The following is a 23,181-nucleotide window of genomic DNA, read 5'->3' as shown; positions in this document are numbered from 1 at the left end:
TGGCCACCCACCTGATGAGATAGTAATTTACGTCAAGTTGTGTTAGCTTTTTGATAATGGCCGGGTGGGGGATTGTGTCAAAGTCCTTGGTCAAGTCAAGGTAAGCTGTATGTACTGACTTTCCTTCATCCAGGGCCTTGGTGACAGTCTGAAAGAAGTCAGTCAGGTTCAACAGGCAAGATCTGCCCTTGACAAATCTGAACTGGGTGGGTTTAAGTGCTTGGAGATTGCCGATGTCCTTGTTTATGAGATCCATAATAATCCACTCCATGCCTTTACAGATCAGACTTGTCAAGCTAATGGGGTGATAGTTTCCAGGGTCAGCAATGGCACCATCTTTGTGCAAGGGGATGACAATGGCAATTCTCCATTCTTCTGGAATGAAGCCTGTACTTAAGCTGTGGTTGAATGGGAGGGTGCTCAATGGCAAAGTTAGTTCTTGCTGGAGATGGTATCGAAAACTAGTACCTGGTATGGTATCAGGTCCCATGGAAGCTGTGTTCTTTGCCTTTGATAGAGCCTTTACCACTTGATCTATGGAGATGTGAAGTGTGGGACAAGTATCAGGGATGTTGAAAGGGCAGAGGTTTGAAGTTTGCAGTGAACATATCTACTAGCATGTTGGCTAAGTCAACAGGATCAGTATAAGTGATACTGTTAATTAGTAATTCAGAACAAACCTGAGCTTTGCCATGGAGGATAACTGAATAAGGCTTTGTGGTTTCCCTTTGTTTTGGAGGATAGTTTTGATTCATAATTGACTTTGGAGGTTTTCACTAGTGATCTAATTTGTTTTTTGAGGCTAAGGAGGGAGTTTTTCCAATTTGGAATTTGTTCCTTTTTACCCTTGGACAACAGTTTCTTCCTTTTATTGTAAAGCCTGTTGATAGAGGATGTCCTCCAAACAGGTTTGTGTTCCCTTGAGGAGCAGGTTTTAATTCTGTTGGGTATGGCCAAGTCCATACAGTTGTACAGGTGTTTGTATATTACACTGACATACTGTTCAGTATAGTTGTCTGCATCCTCTGAGGGTGGCGGTGGGGTGAAGCTATGGATATCCTCCCTTATAAGGTTGTAGTCAGCTTTTGGGAAATTTATGGGTAATATGCTGCCATGTGGCCTCTCCATCCCCTGGCCCATATACCCTTGCCTATGTCAGTGCCACAGTGCAGATATGAGGCAACCTCTCTGCAAATCAGGCACCATATGGCAGTTATTTTGCTAGTAGGCAATAATGTGTGTATCCCCTGAACATGTTGATTCTGCATGTGGGTATACAAAGCATCATGTAGGTACTGAATTTGTCGTACAGAGTGAGACAGATGTATGTCACTGGTAGCTATACACAGGCTGTGCCACTCGGTGCTTCTGTGATGCTACCATTCTAACTAATCAAAGGCATAACAGCAATCATAATCAACCCTGTGCCTAGAGAGAAACTCCATTATCCTGTAGTACTAAGGATGCATTCTTCCATGTCTTCCACCTAAGCTGAAAAACAGCAACCAGTACAATACACATCAAAGGCTCATTTAGTCTACACAGGAAATAACAGTGCAGTTATCAGCTCTGGCCACTTACATCTCAGCCCTCTTGCTGACCTCTACTCTCCATTTTCTCAGAAAGTCAGAATGGCACCATACCTCTCAACTTGGAAACATCAAAAATCTGGACAAAGACCCACGAAAAGTAAGTACAACTGGCCCAAAATCTGGGCACTGATTAACATAAAATTTGCATATATACTTATGTAACCACACCCACTCTGGAATTGTCAGATATCAACATTCAAACAGAAATTGGAGGACAAAATATTAAAACAAAAAATATAACTAGAATAATAGTGGGGTTTTTTGTTTCTATGATTCCACTACTGATAGTTTTGTGGCATACATCAGACAAACATAGCATACAGACATCACAGTGACCCTTTTACAGCAGTAGTCACCTTTCATCCTCCAGTCTATCATCATTTCAAGTCCAACAAAATAAAGCTGGTTTATTTTTCACAACATCAGCACAGCAATCTGTGCAAACTTCCTAGCCTGGTAGCCAACTAAGTCTCTTGCCATCCTTCTGGCAAAGTCCATGATCTCTCCTTCTCTCAGTGAATCAGCAATAAATGCCTCCTGCCTATCAAGGGCCTATATCCTCTGACTCTCAAAGCCAGTCAATTACCAGGGTCTGCTGCTTCTTTTTTCAATTACACTCCCAGGTTGCAGTATTTACTTAAAAACACATGAAAGCAAATAACTAACGTAAAAATACTACTTATAAACCACTCTTTGACAAGGAAGTACTTTTTAATAAAGACCAAATACAGCACATGCAGATATGGACGATGATGATCATATAGAACAGTAGCTCTGAAGTAATAAATTAAGTCACTATGTGCCCCACACACTTGTCTTTTTGTCACCATACAGGTTTAGTGAACTTGTCTTAAAAATAAAGTGTGCGGCTCCATCATCAGTATTGACTGACTATTTGCATGGTTACTATTCAATACAAAATAAGGGTACTGTTTATAAAGGTTTATTTCCAACAGCTGTTTCACACTATATATTTATATCAAAGTACTCCATTGTCTAGGAAAATACAGTTTGGATTTTCTTTTAATTTCATTTTGTGGCATCATTTACAACACAGGACACTTAGTGAAATGTATGGCCCACATACAACTCAACATTTTTGAGCATATATTTTTTATTTTTAATATTTTATTCTTTAACATACGTGCAGACAGTTTTGCTGATATAAATGGCATGTCATGCAGATGGCTGTAGCTAACCCAGCAACTGCTGAACAAATGATTGGAAGCAAGTAACCCCTCACAGCAGTGTATAAGGAGTCTCCAAATGAAGTTGCATCACAATAAAATAAAGTAAAACAATGCAAAATCTTCATTACAAAGAACAACTCCAAAAGGTTACATCATTACAGTCTGACATACAATAAAGACATTTGATTCTTCTCTGTCAAGGTTTTTAAAGTTTGACATTAGCATTCATTAGTATGCAACTCTTGGTGGAATTAGCTTCATAGGCACAACACAGTGCTGCCTTTTTCATGCTAAATAGTTTGTCCATCTTATCTTATTAAGATAATCTCTGTAGTTTCTCTCATATTCTGCATAAGATGACTAGAAGGCCCTAGGTCTACTGCTTTGATTGCTACATAGAACTTCAGCTAAGGGGAATGGGAGTGAGGGGAAGCCACTAAACAATCAGGGAGACAGTTTAAGAATGTCAGTAACACATGACCTTCTGCAGTGGTCCCCATGTGACATTACAGGCAATATTTCTTAATTGTTCTCTGACTCAGCATTGTTCCTTCTAGATTTGCTATTTTTTATGAAGTCTCAAGTTTTTAAGAACACAAATTGTAAAAAAAATAATCAAACTAAAACTGCAGGAATTATGCATATTACCAACTTTTTGGTACCTATCATTTTATAATAATGGGTTCCTCTTTCTGGCCCTTTTTTATAATTTCAAAAGCCAGAACAATGCTTTTTTTTAGATAAGTACTTACCTAGAACTATCAGAAGAATCACATTTTTCCTTTCCCCCTGGCCTCTCTTGCAGTAGCATAGCAGTCTGAGTTGGCCACCCCCGTCAGAAAATCATGGTCAAATGGCCCCTCCCATACACAGCCCTACCCCCCTGCAGACATTCCAGTGTCCCATTATTTGGCTATTTCTCTCCATTTATCTTAAACACTGTTATGCTTTACTTCTACAGAGATTATTTGGACTTCATTTAAAACTTTTATTTTACATTTTATAGCACAAACACTAATAGACATATGATAAACAAAGCAATACAGTCTTACTATGAAAATAGACGGCATTAAAGCGTCTCTGCCCTTGAAACTCACATTCATTGAAACAGCATTGAAACCCGCATTCAAAGAAAATGGATCTGGTCAGTGGCAGATGAAGTTTACCTTTGGGCTGTTTTCAAATCATAGGCCCCCTGTGCACATGTTCTTTGATTCATCTTTCCGATTGTATTACATTATATTCCCTGTATAATACAGTACACTTGTTAGAGTGCATTTTAAATGTATTATTTTTAAAATTTTTCCAGTAAGCAATGAAACAAAATGTCTGAGCCAATAATGACAAAACTGCCCAATTCAGAACATTTCCATCATAAAAGCTTATTCAAACTTATGTCATTACAATCCATCAATATCAGTAAATATGCACAATCTCTGCAAAAGTAAAAGTCATCCAAGTAATTCCACATTAAAGTGATCTGTAATTAATGAAGAGGTTGCTGCTAGCAAACAACTTTATATTTCATTGTTTCACCTACAAATAAAGTGCCTGTTGCCCTTGAAGAAGAAATTCCTATGTTACATTAAAAAATGATAAGCTAGCAATGTTGCAGTAGAGAATGGATGGCAAACTGATAACAGGTTCATAGTTACCAGGTATCTTCACCAAAGGAGGACATTCTCAGAACTGCAGCATCCATCCCCTTTAAGAGTACAACACAGTATAGTATTAGCGATCCATCTACATACTGTGGGAGTAGAACCCACAGCCTTCTGCATCAAAAGCAAGTACACTACCTGTTGCTCTACTAGCAATGCAAACAGACTTTGTATAAGTAGCACTAAACTTTTCTTCTTGAAAAGGACATAGCAGCACAAGAAACCTGGAAAAAGCCAACATTTTTTGAGGGGGGGGGCAAAGGCCCAAAACCAGGGACACATTTTAAACACTACTTGGATAATCTTAGAAAGTTGCTAGAATTAAATATTTTGTGTTACCATAAGTTTCTAGAAAGACAGGAAGACTGAAACTTAAATGGCTATCATTATTTAATTAATTTATTTTCGCTGATTTACCAGAAAACCACAAATTGTAAAAGGAACAGACCAAAAGTATGAGCCAAATATTCCAGACATTCTATGAAACTTTGGGCAGTTGAGACTTCTGCACTTAAATCCTTGAATCACAAGTGGTGGCATGGGTAGAGAATTCAGGCACTTGCTTCTTGTACCCAAGGTACAGAGGGTTTGAACCTGAGTAACCCTAACCACCGGGTATATCTAACTGGGGCATCTGGGCATCGTAACAGACACACACACACACACACACACACACACACACACACACACACACACACACACACACCAGCAGCAGCAGTAAGGTAATTGCAATAAACACATACACCGTAGCAATACAACAATTCAATATACTTGGAATAGAACATTCATCTCATTGGCAGCACATCAAAAAATACATGCTGCATTTAAATTTACGTGGGCAGACAGAACATCTGTGCAACTGAACCAGAAAGAATGGGACTGGTCTTAAAGTAGAAACAGCAGTCCCTAAAGTAAATCAGCTTTTTTAATTAAGTAAACAGTTCCAAACGTGCCACCTGGGGCAGACTGCTCCTTTGCCCCCACCACCTACGCCACTGCTCTCTTGCTCCTATCTTCACTACTACTGAAGTTGGACTTGCTCCTTTTTCTCTTTCACTTTGCTCCATTGAAGTTACCTGGATCTCCCTTGATTTTCTCCTTCTTAACTCAGCAGGCAGAGTGGAATGATCCCGACATCTTCTGTTAGCACGCTCACTGGACCCGGACCTGTCAGTTCAAATTTCAAACAGTAACAGTATGGTACACATGAAAAATATACATCAAGTGACGAATTTAGGGACCGCCTGAAGTCACCTTTGAAGTTGTCTGGACAACTGCCTCACAAAGAAACATTTTTGTTGTTAATATGTAAAACATAGCTCTTAGTCTCTTCCTTCTATAAAAATGGGAAACTAAGGACTGCAGCAGTGATGTGGTTTCATTTTGGTCTGCATTTTCAGGCACACAGTTGATTATTTCTTTACTTACCTAAACTCTGGGGCAGTGATTTATTTCAGACAGACATGATAATAATGAGAATGAACTAAGGCAATCGTGCCTTAAATCAGCTACTGTAAACTAAGACATGCATCCCTGTTAAATGCCTCTTGTAATTAAAGCCCCTAGAGTGGCATAGCAAGTACAATAAATAAAAAGATGGGTTGGGTAACACAATTGTAGATCTAGTGAGTGATAGCAGGACAGTTCTTGGAAGCAGAATTGAATTGCGAGTCGCGACTCACACTCGCAGTGTTCCTTTTAAGTACACTCATTTTCATTCCTGAAATTTGGGTGGAATTGTATAGTGCAGTTCTACCTAGGTAGCAATAAATTATTTTCTATATGGCCTTCATAAGCATCAACTATACAGATAAAAGTGAATGCTGTAAGATTTCTTTTAAGTCCCCAGAATAAAGCAGAGTGGATGTCTCATAAAATCTAATCTCCAGAACAAGAAACCTTTAACACTTCTGTATCCTAAGGCTGTGTTTTGTGACAGTTCTACAGAAAACAAACACAGCTTTGTCCCATCCATAGTGCTGAGCTTAGCTCGTGTGTGTGTGTGTGTGTGTGTGTGTGTGTGTGTGTGTGTGTGTGTGTGTGTGTGTGTGTGTGTGTGTGTATGCACGCGTGAGAGTTCCCCAGCTTTACCTGTCATGTCTCTGCATTATTTATGCCTGTGGCAAATGGAAATCAGCACACAGCAAGTCATAGGTGGGCTGCACTGCAGTAGTAAACAACTTTTATTTATTTATTTATTTTAAGCTCTGCCAGTCTTTGACAGGTAGCAGTAAATGAAAATTGTAAATAAAAAAATTGGAATTCAAAGGGGCCACTCGGAAATTCATGGCACCCCACTATTTTGCTCTAAAAACTGGGAAATATTGAGGAATTTGGTACAGTTATGAGGTATGAACATCACTTCCACATATCACTGAAGTAGTTGTGGCACTCATTAGTACAGCAGCTTAGGTTAATAGCAGTAGTCAGCAATGTCTGTTTTCCTTCCCCCTCCGTCTTTCCTTCCTTAACTTCTGTTCTCCTCTTGTATCCCATTTCTTTCTCCTTGCTTCTTCCATATGGAAGTGACACATCCTCCTTCCTGATAAAAGTATCTTTCTTTCCCTTGTCCTCATGTCATTTTGCTCCGTCTCTTTAATGCCTCCTTGCTCATTCTTTTATATTTTCCCCACAATCTTGCTTGTCAGCCTCCTATTGGTGTCACTCTTGTTCTCTATTGACATACATAGGTATATGCTAAAGCCTGTATGGATACCTGTAGTAGGGTCCATATGCTAAAGCCTGTATGGATATCTGTAGTAGGGTCCAGCCCCCTATTTCCTCCTCAGTCTTAACTTCTTGTTTTGAGACCATTCTCCCTTTTCCTTTGCTTTTCATTTTATCAGCCCTTCCAAGTCCATCCATAATTTTTGCAGCCATGTCTCCTTTAGGTGTCTTAGTACATACACTATAACTGCTAGAATTATTATTTGAATTGCAATGATTCTATCCAGTTGGGTGCATGTTTTAGGTTGTCCTCCCTCTGTATTTCCTCGGTCCCCTTCTCCCATTTCTCTGTGTCTTATCACTTAATTTGCGTCCTACATTTGCTCCCAGACATTTGGAGTACTCTTTCTCTTGAGTTTGTCCATGTTTTAGGTTTTCCTCCCTCGGTATTTCCTCCGTCCCCTTCTCCCATTTCTTTATGTCTTATCACTTAACTTGTGTCCTATGTTTGCTCCCAGACATTTGGAGTAATCTTTCTCCTGAGTCTGTGCTACTCCTCCCTTTCCTTCACCCTCTCTTATACTGATGAACGCTCTCTTTTTCCTGGTTGAATCTAAGCCCGAGGTTCTTTCAAACCTTGCAAAAACTGTCATTCTTTCCTCTATGGCCATCTAAACATTCTGCAACATAAGCATGCAGTCATGTACATATTAGGAACTCTGGCTGCACTCCTGTTCTTCCCTCCAGTTGTGTTAAGCTTTTCCTCACTTCCATTTCCAGTTCTTAGATACTGAGTGTGAACAAAAAATGATAATTTTCTACCCAAATGCTGCAGCTTCCCCTGTTCCTGGGACCCCCAACATTCTCTATCTTTATTCTAACTCCAGGGTCGCACTACAGTGGGGAAGGGGGCATATTCCATTTTCTTGCTAATAATACTTGTCGGGCAAATGAAGTTTCAGTCATTTGGTCTCGGGCAAATGGGAGTTAGGTCAAAAGAAGTAGACCATTAAAACGTTGTATAAAATGAAAGTTATTGCCTTTTAGTCAAAGCTGGCCCAGAAATGCAGATAGAGTTTATGCCTAGAGAAACAGTTCAGGGTAGTGTGCTACAGAACAGGAGAAGATATTGCACAGTACCATATAGATGCTTGGCCATTCTCCACTAGGAATCTGAAAAGAATGAAGCTGGCCTTTGGACTGTGTGGAACGTTGTGTTTTTTTTTTCTTTATGGGACTAAAACAAGGTCATTTAAGTATTTTCTTTTACTATAATTTCAGATGCAGGAAGAGTTGCCTCCTTTATTTTATTCAGTAAAACTATTGTGTTTTATTAACTTTATGTTGTAGGTGTTATTATTTCTGTTATATATATATGACATATGATGATGTATAGTGATATGTATGTGTATATGTATATATATATATATATATATATATATATACATACATACATATATATATATATATATATATAGATCTAAGTCTAAATTTCGAACTTTCAGAACATCAAATTGCTCATGGTCGAGATTATAAGATCAAAGTTTTGAAAGTTTGAAAATGAAATGAAAAAAAAAAAAAAAAATTTTTATGTTTTTGCTGGGGGGCAAGCCCCCCTGCACCCCCTACTTAAATATACCAACTCTGAAATTGCACTACAGCGAAGAAAAGGGGATATTCCCATTCTGCACTGTATTGTGATCTCCGTACTTTGTTTTCAAAGTTTTGGTACTTCGAACAACTGGGCTTGACCAAGTGAGTTTCGAAGTACCCCGTATAATCATATGACCACTGAAAATATTTGTGGAGAAGTGAACAAGCCCATAAATTGGGACATGAATTATGAACATGAAAAAGAAAGCTGCATTAAAGTATAACAAATACAGTAACAGGTGGACTGTCAGATTTGTTAAAGCAGACCAGTTAGCAAGTACTGTTTGTAACTCACGGTTACCAGATTAGGGACTGAAAAAAAATGCATATGTTTGTAGGTGTCAGAAAGGTTTATCACTTTGCTGACACATACAATTGTATGGAAAAGGTAAGCCTGAACTTATTATGGTTGTAGGAATGTTTAAGTATATTAACCACAAAGTGAACCATTTTGTTGAGTGTCACGAGAGAGCAACGCAATATGGTAATATAGTTGGCAGCAATGTGATGATGGAAAGAGGGCTGCTAACTACAAAGAAAAAGAAAAAGCATTACAGTAACGTGATTAGAAAACCAAATAGGCAAATTTTATGAAGGCAGCGCACTACAACAATTAATGTTTTGGGCTGTAAAATCAGGAGGTATTGACACTGATGTCATAAATGCCTGCTCTAAGTGTACACTGTTATGCTCTTCCTAATTTTAGTTTTTTTACTGATTTTCTTGCAGCCTTAAATATTGAGGGTGACTCATAAAGATTACCACAAATTGTAGACTATACCTACACTTAGTGTAATAATTCTGAGTGACTCGAAAGCAAAAAAATGTGGTAGGAATGTTCTTGAATATATATTTTGTACTCTTAATTTAGGTGATAATGAATCTGGCCTGTCATTATCTCTCCCTGGCAAATAGTATGAATCTGGTCAATCAAAGACACTCCTTGTGTTCATCTGTTATACTAGAAAGAAAAAAAAAACAAGTTATGTACTCACTATAATGTTCCATGTGCTGTTCATTTCACATTCATTCTTCACTGGTTGTGACAGCATCCCTACCATCATATTTCTTGGGTGGCTCATGGCAGAATATTCTTCAGAACAGTGGACCCAGTAAAGGCCCTGTTCCTGGAGGCCAAATCCACTTTGTAATAAGTGATAAAGGTATAAGGCCTTGCCCATGTTGCTGCAGCACAAATGGTGTTGATTGGTAGTCAAGCTCGAAAGGCAGAAGAGGTTGCTATGGCTCTTGAAGAATAACCTTTAACTTTATAGGTGAGGTGTTTTTTCTGAGATTTGTAGGTAAAGGTAATACAATCCAACAACCATTTCGAAAGTGTGACTTTAGATCAGGAGCACCTTTCTTAGAGTCTGAAAATGATACAAATAATTGGTCAGATTTTCTGAAGTCCTTTGTCCTATGTAGGTAGATAAGTAATTGTCTATGTACATCTAGTTGGTGTAGCATATATTCTGCCTTTCTGCCAGAGATGGGGAAAAAGACTGTTAGTTCTATAGATTGGTTCAAATTAGATTCTGAGCATACTTTGGGTAGAAAGGACAGGTTAGTTTGAAGGGATACTCTGTCTTTGTGGAAAAGTATGTAGGGGAGCTTTATAGATAATGCTTGTAGCTCTGAAACTCGTCTAGCAGAAGTGATGCTTATCAAGAGAATTGTCTTCCATGTCAAAAACGTTAGATCACTGGATGACGCAGATTCAAAAGGGGGAAGAATCAAATGGAACAAGACAAACTTTAGGTCCATGGTGCTGGAGGGGCCATAATGGGTGGTCTTAATAAAATAGTGCCCTTAAGAAAAGCTTTGCATAGTCTGTGGGACATCAGATATGGCCCCGATTCACTTATATGAAAATTAGATATCATTGCTAACTGAACTGGAATAGTAGCTGCAGCTGTACCTTCATTAAATAGCTTTGTCAAGAATTCAAGAATGGAAGCAGTAGGGCAGAAAAGGGATCAGTGCAGTTATATAAGGTCCAGGAAGAAAATCTCTTCCATTTTCTCATGTACAATTTCCTCAGTGAATTCTTATGAGATGAGATCAAGATATGTTTCACTGATGGGGAAAGGTTAGGGAGTCTGTATATATATTTGGAATCAGTGCAGCCAAGCTGTCAGTTTGAGGGTTTCAAGTGAGGGATGGAGCATCCCTGATGGATGAGTCAGAAGGTTGGGAACTGGGTCCAGAATGCATGGCTCCATCTGAAGGTGAGGCCAAAGGAAGGGGAACCAGATTTGACGAGACCAGTATGGTGCGACAAGTATTAAATTCCTTCCCAATGAGCTGGCTTTCTGAAGAACTTTGGGTATCAATGGAAAGGGAGGGAAGGCAAAGAAGAGACCACAGGCCAATCGTGTACAAGTGCATCCCTTAGTGACTCCCCCTGAAGGGACATTAGGGCAAAATAGTGCTGCATTTGGCATACATGGACATGACAAAAAGGTCACAGCAGCCCCATTTGCAGAAAATCATTTCTACCATTTCTTGTTTTAGGGACCACTTGTGAAGCATCAGGATTGCTCTGTGGAGTTTGTTTGCTATCACATTGGATTTCCCCAGGATGTGCACTGCTATCAGAAAGTGTTGGGAGGAGGTCACCCACTGCCATACTCTCAGGGCCTCTTGACAAGGTGGGTAGGACCTGGTTCCTCCTTGTTTATGTACCAAACAACTGACATGTTGTCTGTCTGTATTGCAATAGTTCCCAGTGGAAGAGAGTCCAGAAAAGCTTGCAACGTTAAAAGCACCGCTCTCATCTCTAGGACACTGATGTGCAAATGGGCCTTCTGATCCTGCCAAGTGCCTTCGACTGTCCTTTCCAGATAATGCCCCACCCCCATCTGGGAAGTGCCTGTGGTTACTGTGGCTAATGAGTGTGGAAGAACAAAGGGTCGACCTAATGTGACATGAGCAGAGTGAAGCCACCAGTGAAGGTCTTTCCTGCAAGATTCTGTTATCAAAATTTGGTGAGACATGGGTAGTTTCCGCAAGGACCACCGAGTGAACAGTAGCCACTGCAGAATACTCATATGCTGGCGTGGTAATGGAACTAAGTTTATTGCTGCTGCTATAGTCCCCAAGAATTTCAGGACTGTTCTTGCTTGTACTTTTTTCCTGGAAAGAAGGTTTAAGACCTGATGTCGTAGGACTTGAACTTTTTTGGAGGGGGAGTTTTTGCCCTCATTTTTGTTGTATCTAGATCTGCTCCTATAAAAAAGATGTGCTGAGATGTCAACAGGGCAGATTTTTTGTAATTTGTCACGATTTCTATGTGAGAGCAGAGCTGTAATGTGGTGTATCTTCCTTTTATTAGTAGATGCTTGGTGGTGGTGGTGGTGGTTAGGAGCCAGTTGTCTAGATACAGAAACACTCGGCTGTACTGAGACCAAAGGACAGAGCTCAAAACTGGTAGTGACTGGCTCCCAGCTGAAAGTGCAGATGATTCCTGGATGGCCTGCCCATTTTTATGTGGTAGTACACATCCTGGAGGTCTACAGAGCACACCCAATTGTCTTTTTCCAGAAAGGGGAGTATTGACTGCAGTGTTACCATCCAGAACTTTGTTTTTCTTACAGATTTCTTTAATCTGCTGAGATCCAGTATGGGTTTTCAGTCCCCTGTTTTCTTTGGAACTAAAAATAACCTTTAGTAAGGTCTGCATTCTACTTGGTCTGTGGGGACTGTCTGGATGACTTTTGTCTAGCAACATTTGAATTTCTAGAATTGTCTGTTCCATTTGACTAGGTAGAATGTCCAGGATGTTTTTTTATGCTTGGGACAGGGAAGGAAAATGGTATAGAGTAGCCTCTGGATATGATGCTTTGTACCCACTTGTCTTTTATTTCCTGCCAGGATTCTGGGTACAAAGATAAGCAACCCCTGACTGCCTCCAGAGATGGACAGATGGGCCTCCTTTCAGGAGCTCTGAAAAGGCTTACCATGGAATGATTCCCTGTTGCCCTGATTTTGCCAACCCCCTCTACTCCATGGTCAGCATTTTCCATTACTCCTTTCCCCTCTGCCCCTGGGAGAAGAATCACCACGTGTGCCCTGAAAAAACTGTCAGTGATTTTCGGAACCACATTTTTCTTCCCTTTTGACCTTTTGGGTAAGGTCTAGAAGGTAGGGAAAAATGGACTCCTACGGCAGAGTGAGTTTTTCTTTCTTGCTCACACCTGATCAGTGTGTCTTTGACTTTTGGCCCAAACAAGGACGAGCCATCAAAAAGGGCATTAACAAATGAAGATTTAAAAGGCTCTGCAAAGTCACACAACACATCCAGGAATGTCTCCTTAGGGAAATTCCTGTATCTGGTGCTCTACTTGCTCCATCTGCTGCATAAGAAATGAGACTCATGGAAGTGTTAACCACAGAGTTTAAGGTGGAGAGCTGAGAGGAAACGGTGTCTGATACCCCTGCAGCTACTGAACATTGGAGAGCATCTCCTAGCTCTTTTAGGCTATCTCTCTGTAACCTAGTAAAGTGTGACAGATAATTTAGTGATCTGAGTGCGAAAGTCACTGAAGAGAACATGCACTTTCCTTATCTGTCCATCGTATGAGACTCCTTGTTCAGTGGATGGACAGATGAGGATGTTTCAGAGTTCCTTTTTGGTGGCTGCCACTGTCACCATAGCATCTACTGGGACACCCTTGGTAAGAAAATCCTTGCCTGAAGGTGGAGTAATAAGTTTCTTTGGCCTCCGAGGAACAGGATCCAAGTCTGGAGACACCCACACCTTTCGGCTAACTATTTCCATGAGAGTGTTGAAAGGCAGAGACAGCAAAGTGGTGGTAGGGTGAGACCCAAAGGCCTTCAGGTATGCAGACTCCTCCTCAGAAGGGTTGATGGACTTCCAGCCACCTCTCTGTTTAAGAATTTCCAGGATGTCTGCAAAGGAGACATCTTCAGAGGGCAACTGTGGGGAGCCTTCTGACTCAGCAAGGTCTGTATCAGAAGTGATGAACTCCTCTGGGGAGTCTAAATGCTTCCTCTTGCAAAGTCTCTTACAAGGGACCTCTTCAGAAGGATATTCTGGAAAGGTTTCGGAAGAGAGGGGTTCACCCAATAGGGCATCCTGATGCCTGGGTTTCCACGTGTCTGTGGATACAATGGTGCCGAGACGTACACTGGTGCCTTTGGGGGAAGAAGGTCAGGACCCGAGAGTGGACCTGTCTGTGGAGACAGCACTCTTATTACCTTGAAAGCCTCCCCACCCCTGATCCGAGAAAACTTATGGCTCCAAAGAGCCAGAAGGCATCCCTGGAGCCAAGAGGATTGGCTCTGAGGCTGATGTAGGAGCTGAGCTCACCAGAGCTGAAGCCCCAAGAGGCAAGTTCGGGTCTGACAAGTGTCCAACCTGACTCTCCTCCCCAGACCCAACTGGAGAGCATGGCTCCTAGACTCCTTGAGTTTAGATGGAAATGAGGATGTCGGAGCAGAAGTCAGGCCCGAAGATCCTGGCAATTTCTCAGCACTGACATTTCCACTACAATCGGTTCCAGACATTCTGGCTCCCGAGGTCCCAGGTCAGTTCAGGTTCTGAATCCCTCTGGGTTGGAGCCAACAGCAGTTTGGCAAGCACCAGTGACCTTAAAGGCCTCCGCATCATACGATCCATGTCATCATCAGAAAGGCTCCTGAAGGACTGAGAGGAGGGAGCAGGAGATTTAGCTGATTGCAGCAAAGGAGATCCCAAGGTCAGAAAAACTGGCTCCAATTCCGGGGACCAGCTCCATAACTGAAACTCCATCGGCACAGACCGATGCAGAAGGGGCCAAGGAAGGAGATTTTTTGCACCCAGCAGTCTTCGGAATCAAAGATGCCACTTTTGTGAATTTTCTAACTGGCTTCAATTGAACAGAAGAAGGAGATGATCTCTTTCCCAACTTCTTAGACTTAGAAGAAGGAGATTTGGTAAATTTAAAAGTGCCTGACCTTCTTCAAGAGCTTCAGAGAAGGGGGTCTTCAGTAAACTTCTCACAATCAGTTTTTTCCGCTCAAGCAGCACTCTATGGCTGAATGAGTGACAAATGGCACAGGATTCCTGTAAATGAACTTCCCCAAGGCAGTATACACAAATACTGTGACCATCAGTAAGAGACATTTTCTGGTTATACTTTCCACATTTTTTGAACTCAGAGGGTCTAGTTTCCTTATGCTCTTTAGACATTTTTGTATAAAACACACAACAACAATAACAACAACAGGAGCTAACCACTATAGCAATAAAACTAAGGCTAATACTATTTTTCATATATATATATATATATATATATATATATATATATATATATATATATATATATATATATATATATATATATATATTTTTTTAGGCAAAATGAAGCACACCAAAGAGCAACCTTAAAAATTACATCTGGAAAAGGAGATGGTTCTGTAACTTAAATGAATCTGCCTAAGCTATAAGGGGAGGAAAGAAAAAGTAGCCCTCTAATTTAAATGAGCTGACATTTTAAGTTAACAGGGGAAAAACATTAAAATAATAAACTTTACAAGATTCTCTAACTGAAACAAGCTTGTATTCTATTTAAATATACCAAAAGAAGACCTCTAACTAAAAACAGGCTTAAATCAGTAAATTTAAGCTGGAATAGGGAGGGGAACATAGGCCTAGCCGAAACACGATGGCCAAAAGCAGAACACCACAACAACAAACACTCTAAACTAAGTATCTAATAAACTCTAATAGTTAAATTTTGAAAAGGCAAAAAGACAAATTATTTCAACAATAAATAAAAACATTTCCCACTTAGCCAGAGCTAATATGGAAGCACCAGATCTCGTTTAGCAGCAAACAAGATCTAGGGAGCTTTCCTAGGGCATGATGGGATAAGGATACAGCCACAAGCTAGTGGAAGATCTTGATCTTTTGTATAAGCTTAAGTCAAAACACAGGATTGGTTCCAAACCTACCCAGTGAAGAATGAAAGTGAGATAGGACATCACATCCATTGATTTCAGAAACTGCACCAGTAACACAATAAAATAAAATGTACTTGTAGTACTGGGAAATAGTAGCATACAAGTGGAGTGACATATGAAATACAAAAATAATCTCCATCCATTGATATCAAACACTCTTGGAAATGTATTTGGCCTTGATATGGAGCACATGACGACAAGGATGTACAGAGATGCAAACAGTATTCTTTCCCATGGGAAGGTAACAAAACCTGAGCAGATTATGTGCTACAAGAAAAACTAGAAGACAAAAATAAAAAATTATACCACTGCTTGCTGATCACATAATAAATAAGTTTACTGAGTGCTTTCATCATCATCATAAATAAATTATATACTGTTATTTGTGCTAGCATGTCTGGCTGAGTTTCTGTCCATAAGTTCACACTGATCTGTGTATTTTATGGCAGCAAGACTAGCTATGGTATTGTAAATGAGTTCTTACATGTTGATTTATGACCTGTTTGAACAGAATGTTTTAAAGACTTGAACAGTGTCCTTTTACATTTCTAACTGCACATTTTTGTGAAAAGAGATTCTAAAGGCCAGCTGTCTCAGATTCAGCTGATCAGCAGTTGATGTCATCAGAATGTTGACAGTTGCTGTGTGTTTCTGTCAGAAGTTGAAAGACAGGAAGAAACACTTAGAAAACAGTTGCTGGCTGAATTTAAAAATATGAAATGAAAATTAGAACTGGAACAGTTGACAGGTTAGTCTATAAAAGACTGCTGAAGTCAGTTATCAGATGTCAGTTGATTACAGTACACTGTGCAGTGGATACCTAAAAAGGAATCACCAAGAACTGTAAGCCTGCCTTTGCCCTGTTGTAGTAATTTAGTTTAGATCAGGGACAGTGTTTTTTAGTTAGTTCAGAAATTATAACTAATCAGCTAGATCAGTTAGAGTTTTTTCTGAATTTTGGATCTCTGTCCTGCAGTACTGATTTCACTTTCCTGCTGACTGGGTTGTGTTTTTTGAGAAATACTGTTTTATATTTATTTAATCATTTTGCTCATTATTAAAAATGTTTTTATTAATTTACATTCTGACTGGACAATCAATGTTTTCCTTTAGTGATTTGAAAGCACTTATACTTGTCTTAATAAGTCCCAGGCCATTCCTAAAGCCTGGCTGCTTAGGGCATTTGCTACTATTTGTTTTAATATTTAATTTTCATAATTGGACACCCTTTAGAAGGGCATGGAGACACATTGACTGGTGGCAGCATTACCATATTATTTTGGGGAAGGGACACAGAAGTGTTTGGATATGTAAGATTTAATTTAACTATGAGTGTATCAGAGGTCTTAAACTGGGACACATTGCTCTGAAGTGTGTAATAAGGCATTATATTAGGAGTGGACAGAACTATACAGTCCAGTGCCAGGCTATATAGTATGTTCCTGTTGTGCTCTTAGGGGAAAATTGTGAATTTTTTCCCCTGGTTTAAGTGACAGTCTCACATTGGAGTCAGTAGCGAGGACTGAAGCTCCTTAGTTACGAACCCAGGGTAGTAAGAAATGTCATATTAATTGGTGGCAGTCTGGGGGGGAAACTGACTAGATGTCACATTAATTGGTGGCAGTCCGGTGAGATATTAACTGGATGTCACAGAATGAAATGTGCTACACACCCATTTAAGTACCTTAAAAGCAGGTCACATTAATATGTTAATAGTTCAAAGTTTAACCAGCTATTCACACACTTAAATTATAAAGATCTATTCTCCCTAACTTCTAGTCCAAAAATAAAAACAAAGCAGAAGTTATAGATACTGGATGGGAGATCAGACTTGAAAGCAGATCAACTACCTGGATGAAATGATACAATAAACATTAACTTTTTTTTTAAAATAGAGGTTACAGGCAATGTAATTAATCATGAAAGTGATGTTAATTCTAAAACTGGCATTCTTAATATGCAAGTGTCTGGGTCTACTTCAGAAGACAAAAAAACAAGACTGAATCCCAAAAGACTGAAAATTCAAAATACTGAATGATGGAATTTGCTCCTTGCTCCACTGTTGTGTGATCTTGGAATTGGTATATATCGTTAAAAGGGGGTGTGTGGGGACTTGCCCCCTGCATTAGAAATGTGTTTAGTATTATGAATTTTCAGTCTTCTGAGGTAGACCCAAGTGTTTTTTTTATGGTCTCACTGTTTTTATATAATACAAATAAATAAAAAAGCACTGTTATTTCTTGTCAACCATGTTTCAAACAGATAATAATATGGTTATGATGGAGACCCAATCATAATCCTCAAATTATATGGTCGAGACATGGATGCAAAAAATATTCATTTCAAGAATGAAGCTTGACAGGTGAATCATGGTATCCATGTTGAGAACACACAATGACCCAATTAGGATCAGAGAGTCTGTCAGAATTTATTATAACACATGGAGTTTGACTTTGACCACTAATTGTTTTACTGTCTTTGAAAGCCTGAAAGATGACAAAGCACTTTAAAGCTGTTAAATAGACAGTGGTACACCTATCAAGTTCTCTCTTCAGGAACTCTAGTCTAGTGTTGGTGGACCATGCTGTACAGTACATTTAGGCATGCTTGTTCTGATTTCGTGTTTGTTGCTTCTTGGCCTGGGTCATGCCTGAAAATAGTCTCCTGAACAGTCTAGACTTATGACATTAACAAATTAAACTATATAAATAAGTATTCTTCATGAAGCTAATCGTAATTAAACTGCAGTGCTATGCAGACATAATGTGAGACATTTATCTCTGTTAATGAAGAAAACAGTGGCTAGCCTTTTGCCTTTCGAAACATGTTTAAAGTTAAAACTGTAGATGAGGAGAGAGAAAACATGTTTGGTGACTGTAATTTAAGAGACACAATTTTATTATGTTAATTCTCCTCTTACAAAGGCCCATACAATATAAAAAACTGTAACAGGTAATTCAGTGACAATATAATTGGATCATCTAATAAACAGAGTTGACATTTCCAGTGTTACATTTAATTTTATTAGAATTAAGCATACACAACTATACTGTAAAGACTTCCATTGTTATAACATTTTGCTAATTTAAGATTTTGTCTTGTACTTACAGTGGAATTGCAAAACAAGTTCCTCTTTTACCCTGTACTCACACATAATGCTCATTTATATGAAGTTTCTTAGAAATAATCAAATGAGTTATTCACTTTATGAAAAAATAAGCATCTATCTCAAGCTTTAATGAATAATAAATCTCAGTTTATGTTACAGAAACATGACTAGTATTAGTTCCTTCTTTTTTTTTCTGTATAATGACAAAAAAGTTCACTCAGAGTAACTCTGTCACAAAAATGATTAACCCTGAGAAAATCTTTACAGTATAGCAATACCTGAGACATTATTAATCAAGGAAATCACTTTAGCAAATGAAAATATTTTCTTTTGTCAAAGCTGGTAAGCCACAAGGACTCCTCATATTTATTGTTTTCATTATTTTGCATATTCCTGGCTCAGATGGTCAAAGTAAAAATCAGTCTGACCACAAAGGAATCACTGATGGTCAAATACATTTTCTAATAAAAAATTAATCTGCATTCCATATCTGTTTGTACTGCTGCCATGTATCAGACAGGGGTGAGCAGACCACACATGCAGAACTTCCCTTAGTATTACGGAATGATGTACACAGAATGAATGGTTTCAGATAAAGCTATCAAATCAAACTTTCCTTTACAACAATATCAGTCTTTTGTTGCAAGCATTATCTGATTAAAAAAAACAAAAGGACCTGTGATACTGACCCTACGATACTATATATATATATATATATATATATATATATATATATATATATATATATACACATACACACACACACATACACACATAGGTTCATAGGTTGGTACTAGGCTATCGGCCCTAAGGCCTATGCAAGCCTAGCCATAACAATTCCCTGGAAATTTCTTCCCACAATATTTACTTCTCTGGGCCCCTGTCTAGCAGTGCAACTGACATGATCCCCGGGGTGAATTTCCTATCTCCCATCCAATCATCAAGGTTCCTTTTGAAGAGGGCCAATGAGGTGCTCTGCTTGACATGTATGGGCAGTCTATTCCAGAGTATGTGGAGTCTCTGGGTCAGGAACCTATCCCTCCAGTATGTTTTGTTCATTGTGATGATGCCACATAGAAGGATTTCCTGACTGTTGTGGCGATGTGGTTATCGAAAGTGAGACCACTGTCCACTTGTGTCCCTAGGTCTGTCATCACACTTTTGATGTTTAGTGTCCTGCCTCCTATGTGGTAGTTCATGGGTACATGTTTTTTTCCAAAGGTGATAACTATACATGTCTTGGCGTTAAGCTTGAGCCCATGGCACTGGCACCAGGCATCTGTTTCTGTAAGGCCCTTTTGTAGAATATCCACATAATTTGGGGATTCTATAATGGCTCCCAGTTTGCAGTCATCTGCAAACTTTGTTAGCCAGAGTCCCTTAGTGTTGGCTTGTACTTCAGAGACGTAGATGCCAAACAAGAGTGGTCCCAGGACTGAACGCTGAGGTACTCCACTTGTCACTTATCTGGAGCTGGATTCGGAGTCTGCTACTTTTACAGTCTGGGTTCTGTCAGTAAGCCAGTTGGCAACCCATCAAGTGACGTAGGGATTTATGCCCAGCTTAGTAAGTTTATGGGGATGGTGGGATGGTGTTGAAGGCCTTGGTGAGGTCCAGATAATCTGTGTGGACTGCCTTACCCTCGTCCACAGCTCTGGAGACTGATTCAAAGAAGTCAATCAGATTCAGGAGACAAGATCGGTCCTTCACAAACCCAAACTGGGTGGGGTACAGTGTTTGAAGGTTGCCAATGTCTTTGTTTATAAGTTCCATGATAATGCGTTCCATGCCCTTGCAGATCAGGCTTGTCAGACTGATGGGACGGTAGATCTCGGGATCCAGGGAGGATCATCCCTTGTGGAACGGGATAACTGTAGTTGTGCGCCACTCAGTGGGCACGAAGCCTGAGGTACACACACACACACACACACACACACATGTATATATATATATATATATATATATATATATATATATATATATATATATATATATACACACACAGACACACACATAAACATACACACCTACACAGTACATGGTATGTTAGCCATTACCTGTATACATGTATGTCTTGTTTGGCTTCCTAAATTTTGATCAAGCATTTTACTTTGATCTACAGTATATTGTACAAAAAGCATCGTCACATTAACAGCTCTACACATTTCCAAACTTCATAATATTAGGAAAAATTCTAATTTAAATAAAGTTGCACCTTTCAGTATGTACATCGCCAAGGCTAAATAACGTTTTGCAGCTTTCAGCCAGCAGCTACATGTTACTATCTGCCTCTGCCTTCAGAGGCAATGTCAGATGTTCGAGCCTGTGGACGGGTTAAACATTTTAACAATTCTGGATGCACACACCCTTTTAATATAATGATCACCATTTAAATATTTATTTTCATGTTTTTTTATTGTGGTGTCAGTTCATAAGTAAATACTAGGCTAGCAGTCCGTGTGGGCCATTTTAAGCCTGGACAATTTCCCCAAAGGTGAGAAGCAAATTCTGCACTTTATCTGTGAGGTAAACACCTTAACCTCCATTATGCCAAACTTCAACTATTTTATGGTTTACCTATTTAATTATTTATATTATGGCTTTCTATGAATTAAGTGTGACTTCAGGCTTTCAATGTACCTATGTCAGAGGGAGACAGCATTTGCACTGTAACTACTGTTCACACCTGTGCTGTTTCACCTTATGTACCCAAGATTTTTCCTCATGTTATCATGTTTAGGATTTTGAAGTGTCATTGATGTGGCTTGTAGATAGTTTTTAAATGACAGAGTTTGTGCTTCAGGCTTTCAGTGTACTGATTTCAGGGAGACATTCCTTGCTTGCTTGTTTGACTACAGTTCACAGCTATATTGTTACACCTTATGTCCCTAAGATTTTCACAATTATATTATGTTTGGGATTTTTTTTGGTCTCATCAGTGTGACTTGTCGAACTTTCAATCAAAATAATATGCTCCGATTGAAAGTTAGGAATCTCATGTGTTTTAATGTCATTGTTTAGAGTACAGTTTGCGTTTTTTTTTTGTAGTCACATATATACATATACTGTCGAATATAAAATAGCTGAGATTTTGACTTTTTTATGAATCAGAAAATACAAGTCCAGGTTACATTCATCTTGTATAAACTAAAGTGTTGACACAAAGTCCTTGCAATTGCAGACAGCACTACATTACTACATTATATTGTTTTTAGACCATTCACTGCAGGGTTTTCTATGTTACAAAACAAAACTTGTGTGGTGTCAAATTAAAAATGTTACATTACTTCTGGTGCTAAGTAAAAGCAAAATAAAACACAGCAGTGGTCCTCTAATCACATATGAAGATAAACAGCTATTTAGTTTCCAGTCTAGTCTGTCTTTTACTCCCCTATCTGACCTTCTGATTTGGGCTAAGCAGCCCCTCCGTTAAATAACATGATGTTGCACCTAAAGCTTAAATTACACAAGAACTGGTTCTGCCTCCCTAAAAAGAAAAGGCAGAGTGCTCAGTACACAAGCTAATGCTGACCACACCTCTGACACAATGTTATACAAGGGAAAAAAATCACATTATCTATTTCCATGTGGAAACCAGTGCACTAAGTTAAGATATGCACATGTTGAGGGTTTCTATCTACCTATCGATATCCCAAGCATACAAAGAAATATACACACAACATAACTATATGTGCAGTCAAAACATATATATATATATATATATATATATATATATATATATATATATATATATATATATAAAGTACAGATATGTGGAACTTTGGTATGACATATCTTATACTGCAGATTTAAGGGGACAACTTTTTATTGTGAGGGGTGAAGCCACTCAATAAATCCATTTTTATGTTATTTTTTTCTTTTTACAGTTGCATTGGACATTGAAGTTAGAGGTAATCCAAAATAACTAATGTGCCAAAATATATTTTAATAATTTTTGGAGCCCTTTTACAAATGTATAGAAGTCCCATGGTATCAATGTGATATGTATTCAAATATCATAAAAGATCAGTCGTAAGTCCATATATAGTTTCATAGTATAGTATTTAACATGCAACATAGCCTATTTATAGCTGCATACAAGGTTAAATAAATCTAGTCTTTATGGACTTAATACATATAAATGCTCAGGGACATTTACTGATGTAAGAGAAAGTTTTTTTTTTTTTTGGCAGAGCTCATTTTGGACAAAGTAGAAATGCATTTTTAAAGCATCTCATAGGAGTAATATTTTATTTTACCAGCCCATAGCCCATAGAGATGTCTCCATTGAGATTCTTTACTATGTGAATCACAACTTCAAAAAATAAAAATTATTAGGATGA

This window comes from Protopterus annectens, chromosome 9.part0 (assembly GCF_019279795.1).
Source record: "Protopterus annectens isolate FY-2018-M chromosome 9.part0, PAN1.0, whole genome shotgun sequence".
Taxonomy (NCBI): domain Eukaryota; kingdom Metazoa; phylum Chordata; order Ceratodontiformes; family Protopteridae; genus Protopterus; species Protopterus annectens.
This window is presented reverse-complemented; position numbering follows the sequence as displayed.